Here is a 9,879-nt window from a genome sequence, read left to right on the forward strand (position 1 = left end):
GTATAAAAAGCACTCCCCCCCCCCCAAAAAAAGTGGGTGGAAATATCTGTACGTGTTATACTCCAAATATTGCGGCGGGGGGAATGTGGTTGGTCTGGTGCCAATCAGTTGTTCTAGAACAGGCTGCGGTGGCGAATGGGCGGTGGCAAACAGGCCAGATGAATACCAGGCCAGATGGATGCTGGGAAGCAGAGGCAGATTTTTTTCCCTTTGGTTTCCTCCCCAAAAGCTTGGTGCGCCTTATAGTCCGGAGCGTCTTATAGTCCAAAAAATACAGTAATATATTGTCCCAAAGGTACTTTTTCAAAAGGCAACTGGATTTTGTTTTTCCTTGGAGATGTTTCGCCTCTCATCCAAGAACCTTGTTCACTTCAGAATGTCTTCAAGGAAAAACAAAGTCCAGTTGCCTTTTGAAAAAACACCTTTGGGAGAACCATCATCTGAATGACCGAGAATCTCCATAGACATTTAGCTATTTAACATAATATATAATCACACATGACATAATCGTATCTTTCATTGAAGATTTCTGAGCATGAAATATACCATTTATCTGAGAAGTCAGATCTGGAATAATAATATGGATTAAGTTAAAACACAACAGCAAGGAATAAAGAAGATGGAAAATATAAACCAGAATATTTGGACTAGAATCTAAGGAAGAGACAGAAATGTGAATAAGAGGACTGTGATTACGGCAGGGGTGAAATCCAGCAGGTTCTGACAGATTCTGGAGAACCGGTAGCGGAAACTTTGAGCAGTTTGGAGAACCGACAAATATCACCTCTGGCTGGTCCCAGAGTGGGGTGGGGATGGAGATTTTGCAGTATCCTTTCCCTGCCATGCCCACCAAGCCACGCCCATAAAACCGGTAGTAAAAAAAATTGGATTTCGCCACTGGATTACGGTAAGTGTTTTGCATTACAGTTTTATTGCTATCAGGATTTGAAATGAAAATAGAAACTTTCCAACAAAGTCGTAAGGCTTTTCTGTTGCTTCATATGTTCAAATTTATGGGAGAAACATAATGTTTATTATGAATCTATTCATTTTCTAAATAAAAATAAATAGATAAATCATTGGGAGAAAATCATCACTGGATAACTTTGAGTAATATTAAATATTTATGCAGAATTTTCCATTTTCAGTTGTTTCTTGCTAATATGGAAAACCCAGTATTTTTGATAGCAAGGAGGGAAAGATTGGACAGAAAGTATGTCTACCTGACAATGTATTTGTCTGCAAACCAATATGTACTGTATGTATGCATCTGAAATCACCGTCAGGTACATGCCTTTTTTAAAAGCTAATTTAAATCAAATTGAATTTAATATAAATGCAAATCTTTATAGTAATTCCTGTTTTGATTGCACTTATAGCACTTTTATTCTATAATATGGACAGTGACTAATTAGTATCCAAATCAAATTTAAAACAGCTGCTTATAAGAATGAGGGTTTTGGAAATAATTAAGCTTATTTAGGCCAGAGTTACGAAATTAATATTTTGTTATTGAAGTGTTTTACACCACAATTGTGATTGAATACTTAAGAATCATAGGTCACTGCAGATCTAAGACTACTGTGCTTAACATGGGGGAGAAGACATTACTGTATACCACAGTAGTTCTCAATCTTTTCTTCATCAGGGAATTACCTTTAAATACCTTTTGTGGCCACAGACCAAGATGATGAACCCCCAAGATTTAACTGACGATTTAAATCATAACATTTCTTCAAGCCTTCGCGGATCCCCAGGATGATACCACGGACCACAGGTTGAGAACAACTGGTATACAGTTGTAAAATAGGGATTGCCTTTATGAATGGATTCTTTTGTTTTGATTGATTGATTGATTTCTACTTGTTGATTAAATCTAGTTGGGATAGTGAATAGCTTTTTTTTTCAATTTTAAAACTTTTAAGTTGAATTGTGAACATTCCTAATTATGTCCGATCTCCTTTCAGATATTGATTTCCTGTCTTATTTCTTGCTATTTTCCAACTATAGTTTGCTATAACTGTTTCCTTTCATAAACTTCAAATTACATTTGTTAGGTGACATTAACTTTGATTTGTGGAACCAAAATCTGTGGCAAGATAGTGGGCCAACTCCTTCAAATGTTTACATTAAAAGAGACCATATGCAAATCATTTCAATATCCGGAAATAATTAGATTGATGAATTCTTTTCATGTAAGGCAATAAAACAAACTAAATCCTGATCCCCAATAATTATTTCTGTGGTTCAGGTTTTACAGCACATTTCTCTAAACCAGGCCATTGATTAGCATGGACAAAAGAACTTAAGATGCCTTGTAATAAGCAGTGGGAAAAAATGAGTGTAAAATTCAAATCAGTATTCTGTCTCAGGGCTCAGAGGTCCCCAAAGCTATTAGGTTAACCTCATGATAAAAAAATAATAACAATCTGGAAATAGAAATTAGGCTAAGGTAATAAAAGAGAAAGGAAGATATACTTAATTTCATTATCTCCCATACCCAATAGGCTATTTAGGCACTATACCTGAATGCATCCTACTAGGCTATGTTAAGGTTTGGCTGTATCATAGCGTTGTGCATGAATGTAGTCTCTGTCTTGGACTGGGAATGGGACTAGCATGCCTACGTCATAATCATTATTACAGATAAACACATTTTCAGGCTCACCTCAAATGTAGCGAGAGTTTTTGCCCTAAGTCAGCTCAGTTATGAGCACAGAAATCAAATTAAAAATTGGATTGTGACTTTTGCATCTTAAAATCAACAAGCATTTTGAATATCAATGAGCATCTCTAAATATTTTAAGTATTGAACTCAGTGACATTGGCCACCCAATTTTATGCTTTTTTGAAGATAATTCAAGTAAGGATAATAGGGTTCCCTTTTGTGTAAATGTGAATAAGAATGAAACCTTCAAAGCAGAGATGAAGTCCACTTACCTTCGCTACCGGTTGGCAAATGTGAATGTGTGCATGCGTGAAGGGTCAAAAACTGGACGTGATGACGTCCGGGTGGGTGGGTGGAGTATCCCACCACTGGCGCTAGCGGTTCGCCCAAGCTGGGTTGAACCGGCTGAATTTCACCACTGCTTCAGAGTCAATAGATTTGGTCATATTATGCCACTTTTGCATTACATAAAGTAAGAATTTACAACAAACCATGTATTTAGGTCATGTTCAAAATTTGAATTTCTTTTCATAAAACTTTTATGTCATGAGAAAATAGTGTGCCACTTTATATAAAAATAATTCCAATCTTATATTTTCCATTCAAATGTTTACTCTGCTTTTATGACTTATTTCTCTCTTTTTTTTTTTTTTTAATTTGATTTATATGCCACCCTTCTCCGGAGACTCAGGGCGGCTTACAATGCTTTAACAATTAGCATTTTACAATGCTAATTGTTGCACAATTAGTGTACATGGATGGGCACTGAACTGTCATTGTCTCAATGTGAGAAACGGGCCTGCTTTACAAATTGCTATGTTTCTTCTTGAATAATGGATAAATTATTAATGGAACACATTTGTATAATACAACACAATTTTATTGTTTTTCTATAGTGATGTAGACTTCTGAAATTTTGCCAGGCAAATTCCATGTTTAATCCTTTCTGGCCAAACAGTTCAAAGCAATTTGCACTCCTTGTTTAATTCAGAGGCCCAAAAGTTCTTTTCAGTGTGCTGATGTGATATTTATAATTACTACTGTGTCTTCTGCTTTGCAGTCTATGCTGAAGTTTTGAGTCAGGAACACAATTATCAAATAAAGACTGTTCTTTAAAATATCTTTGTAGAACTTGATGTTTATAGTTTATATCTTATATTTTCTCATATCAGATATTCCTTGCAAGCTTAATTATTAATGCTTAGATGGGTGCAACTATTTTTGTCATGCATTAATCAGGAATCCCAAGAACCTAAGATTGGTCTATGAGTTTGTAAACTGGCATCTAACTTGAAGAAATAATGATAGCTTTATAAAATTGAAAAACTTGTAATTTATAGAAGTCTCCTGTCCTAGAAAATAAGGAAATATCTATTCTCAAAACTTATGCTACTAAATGATATAAAATCTACAAACTTACTGCACCTTTTGGGGAAAACTTGCTTCCAAGAATGTTAAGCCTCTGTTTCCTCCTTACTTGCATCCAAAGTAAATGTCAAAACTTGGATGGAATATCTGGTAAAACTATAGCCATAAACCTATTTGTTGAGATTAATAGAAGAATTATAATGTAAATCCAGCCATGAAGATAGTCCTGAATGCATTCATGACAGTGTTCCAAGTATTTACTTAAAACTTAACCACCTTAGATTCTGGGAATTTAATAACACCACATTGAGTTGGGGACTGGTCAGTGGTGGGATTCAGCCAGTTCTCCCCGGATTGTGTGAACTAGTAGCAGCGACTGCGGGAGGCTCCACCAACCGCCTGGACATAATGCACAACTACTGTGCATGCACAGAAGGCCGTGCACATGCGTAGAGGTGGCACATGCTCTCACATTTGCAAACAGGTAGGAAAGGTAAGTGAATCCCACCTCTAGGGCAGGTTATGTTATGGAGTTTTGATCAATATAAACTACATTTTTACAAAATGTAAAACAAAAATCTAGAATATGCGTTGAACGGATGTAATCTGCAGCTATTGCCAAGAATCCAAGCTATGCCACATAAATATTAAAAGTCCCCATTCTGTGGTTTGTCTCTGAAGATATTTCAGAGAATACACCAGAATTTTCCACCTCGGTATTTATATTCTTTCTCTTTCTCTTCAGTACTGAACTGCTTAATTTTCAATTACAGGAAATACAAGGGGAAAATCTGAATAAATATCAAAACTAGTTAATTAAGTTTTTCCATGGGGAGACAATAATAAGGCAGAATCTAAACAGGATACAGCAGTGGTTCTCAACCTGTGGTCTGCATATCGTCACAGAGGATCCATGGAGGCTTGAAGAAATGTTATGATTTGAATCTCGAGTTAAGTCTTGGTAGTCTGTGGCCATAGTCCATTACCACAAAAGGTTATTTAAAGGGGGTTCATGGTGAAGAAAAGGTTGAGAAATACTGGGTTACAGAATTACAAAACATATAATAACCTAATATTATCTACCAAACAGAACCCCTTAGACTCTATCCCCAAAAGCTGGAGAATACCGACAGAATATCACTGCCTCATTTCAAAAAGACGAAGAAATATGTGAGTCTTATTGGAGAATGTCAGAGGCCTGGCAGACTATCATTGGATTCTAGCTATGTCCGATTCTGTAAATCCCTGGGTACCTGCAGCGAAAGGTGAACCTGAAGGTATGTAGGGAAAGGGTTTCTTATTACTTTCAACCCTTATCTCACATACTCATATAACTGGTGTTAATGTTTTTATCTTTTGCATAACTTCTGAAGACATGGCGGCAGATAAGAATTGTAATAACCTTGAACAATGCTAAATATTGTGCTTCGTGCTGACATTTTTCATATGCATTAACACAGTTTTTATTAATCCTATCCTTGAGTTAAACCTGCTGGGTGTGGAGAAGATTGCTACAAAATTCCATTATGTTGGTAAAGTCTGAATAAATCTTGGCATAGCATCAGTAATCGGCAACTTGGCCTGTGAATGACAGAAATCAGTAGTGCAAGGAGTAAAATTAAGTATTGCAGAAGAATTGTGGTGCATAAGTGGAATCCTATGCTTTCTCAAAAATTGTCTCCATAGAGATATACTATCACAATCTCATATCTTTCATTATAGGATACCACGTGGGGATGGTAAAACCCATGCTTGCATAGAAATGGGGTTCATAAAAAATGCAGGGTAGGGTAGATAAAAATAGATTTTTTTTTGAAAAAATAAAAAATAGGATTTTTTTAAAATTGGATTTTTTAAATTTTTTATCAAATTTATTTTAATAAAATGCTTTTGGAGTAAAAATCTATCTAAAGATAATTTTCTATTTAAAATACCGTATTTTTTGCTCCATAAGATGCACCTGACCATAAGACGCACTTAGGTTTAGAAGAAGAGGAAAACAAAACCAAAAAAATCAGGCAGAGCCTGAGAGGAACACAGATAGGTGCCCTTTCATGTATCAGCTCTGCCTATCGAATCCTGCACTGAGGAAAAGAGACAGAAGAGGCAGGGTTCAGCACTGTAAAAGGACCTCGCCACCGCAGCCTGGTTGCTATTCACCAAAGATGGCACAGATATTTCCATCCATTTTGGGGGGGGGGGGGCGGAGGAAGTGGGTCTTATGGAGCGAAAAATATGGTACATTAATAATTTACTTTATTCAGCATGAAATGGAGCTTAGTTATGTAGTATGAGGCTATATATTTTGCAATATTTACATTTTTGGTAAACTCATTCAATGAATTCAAGCTCTGCAAGCTGAGATAACATGCAGTACATTGATGCATTCACACAATTTCACGGTAACCATGAGATAGATCATAAAATAAAGTTTAGGAATATTCCTTCACTCCCTTGTTTTGCAAATCTATGTACACTACAAACTGTATGATTGTTTGAAGGGAAATGCATCTGTACCACCAGGCTCTTAAGTGTGAGAAGGAAGGGCAAGCAGTAAAAATGAAAGTGAAACCTTCTAAGCAGCTTATAAATATAATATTAAAGAGCACCTGTCATTTCAGATCCATCATGGCAGCACCTGTTAGCGAGCATCCATTCACCTGCTACCTGCCACATCCCTCACTTTGTTGTGTCATTGCCGCATTACCAGCTGTCCCATTAGAGGGAATGGGACTGTCGGTGAGTCAACAATGGATCAGAGGAGGAGCCGCTGCAGGACAGAGATGACAGTTGCTCTTTAAAAATTATTATTTAAATCAAATCCACCCTGATGCAGGGGTTGAATTTCCATTTATTCTAGGGTTGAAGCAATACAATACTTAAGTTCATATTGTTCTTTTGTCAAAAGGGCATAGATGGAGTTGAATTTGTAGCATCTTAATCTACTGAGCCTTTCCTACTGAATCTCTCTCAAGTCCAGGTACTTGAAGTTAAAAATATCAGTTATCTGTCTCTGCTTTCCCACTATGGGCTTAGCTATGTTAGATAAGATGATAAGGGCAGCAAGTGGATTCTTTGGATAAACATAGAGAGCTTAACATTGACATATGATTTCCATTTATGCTTAAGTAGAATTATCATGAGCAACAGTATCATAAAAGATGGATGATGATTGCAATGATTATCATTGCTCATTTCTTGAAAGCAGCTAATAACCCCATTGTATATTTTGGTTCACTGGCAGTCATTACGGTACTTTTTGACCATAGAGTTCACATTCTTAAAAGTAATAATGACGACATGCAAGGCAGCATTTGATAGTTGCAAAAGACAAAATATTTATTATATTCTATAGTGGAGTTTGCATAGAAATCATTATAGCTGTTACTATAAAAATACAAAAGCAATTAAATAAAGCATGGTAAAAGAAAAATATATAACTCTAGTAATAAATAACTATAATTAGGGCTTATTATTATCATTATAACTCTGATTCATATATTCAGTACCACAGAAACATGAAAATATTAGGAATAAGGAGTTTGATTGGATATTGCTGATTCCCCAGAACATGGAGAAGAGCAGGCATTTTGTATGTATTCTCTGCTCCCCGGTGATGACATTGCATCTTCAGTATCCTCTGTGTGTGTTTGTGTGTTTTAAATGAGTGAAGATAGATAGTATACACATTTGTTTCTTCTATGTTAGCTCTATGAAGCTAATGCCCAGTACAGTCCAAACCTTACCCTTCCTCCTTCCTTTCTTCCTTTCCTCTAAAACTTTGTATTCTGAAAAATGAAGTGATTATTACATAAGAACTAATCAGGGAGATTTAAATGTAGGCCTTCTTGATTCAAATTACTATCTCACATTATTTTTCAACTGGTACCTCTTAATCTTCTATTTATAGATTCTTCCTATAATAAAGTTATAGATGCTTCTCCTGTTTTAATGAATGCAAATTGGCTTCCATTCAAAACAGTGTCAACTCTAGCTTGTAAAGCTATAAAATATTGGTATCAGAAGGAAACCCCATAATGTCAACTATCTATTTAGATTGAATTTTGGACCTATACAACTGACATCTAATACCTTCACCTTTTCTTACTGAAGTTCTGATTTCTATGCAAAAATATTAAAGTGCCAAACAAACTTATTTATTATTTTGTGAGGTGAAAACAGTTCTGTATCTCTACAGTATACTTCCTGCATTTTCCTTGAAATATAACCTGTGTTTTAAATAAACCTCAAATGTTTACTTCTGTACTTCTCACTTAAATCAGCACACAGTAATGTTCCTTAAATTTGCTTGGCTAGCGAGCAGGAACAGCATGTTCTTAGTTTTAAGTCATCAACACTGGATCTCTTTCTTACTCCTCCCTTTGGTAAGATTTTCTCTGGTCCCTCTTTCAGGTATAAGATGAAATCTATTTTCCTATAAGGACAGTTTGGATTTGAAATCAAGTTGTTTTGTTTGGCATTTAAGATAATTTCATAACTGCAAAAACACTTAGCAACTTTCAGTTGACAAAAGATCCTTTAATAGCATTGTAAACATATTTAATGTATATATGCATGTCAGAACTAGGAGACAGATGTGATTCTATTCAATAGCAATCACGATGTGAGAGGTAGTGGTTAATTCAAAACTCTTATTTTGTAAAATAAAAAAGATTTATCAACTCTTAGGTCTATAGGAATATAAATGTCATAACCCTCAGGTTACTTAGCCTTCCAATAGATCCATTTTGCATTGTCAGACATTAGGATTGCTGGAAGTTATTGTTCAATGCTGCCCTGAAAGCCGCAGGTTATGCACTTCTGTTTCAGAGATTTGACAAAATGTTGTACACCTATCTTAGAAGTTGATGTAAACAACCAGTTGCTGAATAGGTAGCACTAGATTCTGGCAATCAGATTTAGTAAACACAACTGTTTTCTGAAAACAAGTACTTCAGAATTGGAATGATGGAGGACATATATCTTATAACTTGTGTTGATTAATTTCTCTAAAATTTATAAACCGAAGTCTTGCACATTTCCTTACTGGACTGAGATTCATGCTATTTTTGATTCTGAGAATTCTCAAAAACAAAAAACTCCCTTTCACAGTTTTCAGTCTGCCAGTTCCTCTTCCCCCCCCCCCAAATGCCACAGAGGTAAAACTGCAATCAGCCTTATAAATTAAATCCATAATATAAAATTTGGCAGTTTGATTAGGGTTGGCACTCATGGACAAAATGGTACATGAGACATGCCTAAATTAAGTTTTGGTGAACTCACAGGAGATGTAGCTTCAGTCAGAAATAGCAGATTTCAAGCTTGTGCAATCTACTTCTCTTTTTTAAAAATAAGCTATATACTTGTCCTGTGAAAAACTGGTATAAAAAGGTATACTTGGAAATGAAGAATTCTGAGCCCAGAAATTTTACAGCTGAACAGAATTCAATCTTCCATACAAAAACACACCTTTGATTTGCTGCCTGAACTTTCCTCAATTCAGAATGGATTAGCATGAATAACTGCATAAATGTACAACTGTTGTACAGAACTGCAACTGTACAACGTAGGAATCAGAACTTTTTTCTGATCTTTATAGATTCAAAAGTTTTTCTACATCTGTTTTGATTTTGCTGTGTATCTTATTTAACATTTCTAGAATCATCAAATAGGAGAATTTAGGGCATGGACCAAATACACAAGTTTTATGCTGAATGAGGCAATGTTATAAACATGGTCCAGTTATCTTGAAAAAAGAGGGAACTTGTTACAGTAAGAAACAGTTTCACTGAGGCAATAGTGTTCAGTAGTGGCTGGCAACTTACAATTTTTGATTTTCTTCT

Source organism: Pituophis catenifer, unplaced genomic scaffold (assembly GCF_029215685.1).
Source record: "Pituophis catenifer annectens isolate HBS135680 unplaced genomic scaffold, rPitCat1.0.hap2 SCAF_2, whole genome shotgun sequence".
Classification (NCBI taxonomy): Eukaryota; Metazoa; Chordata; class Lepidosauria; order Squamata; family Colubridae; genus Pituophis; species Pituophis catenifer.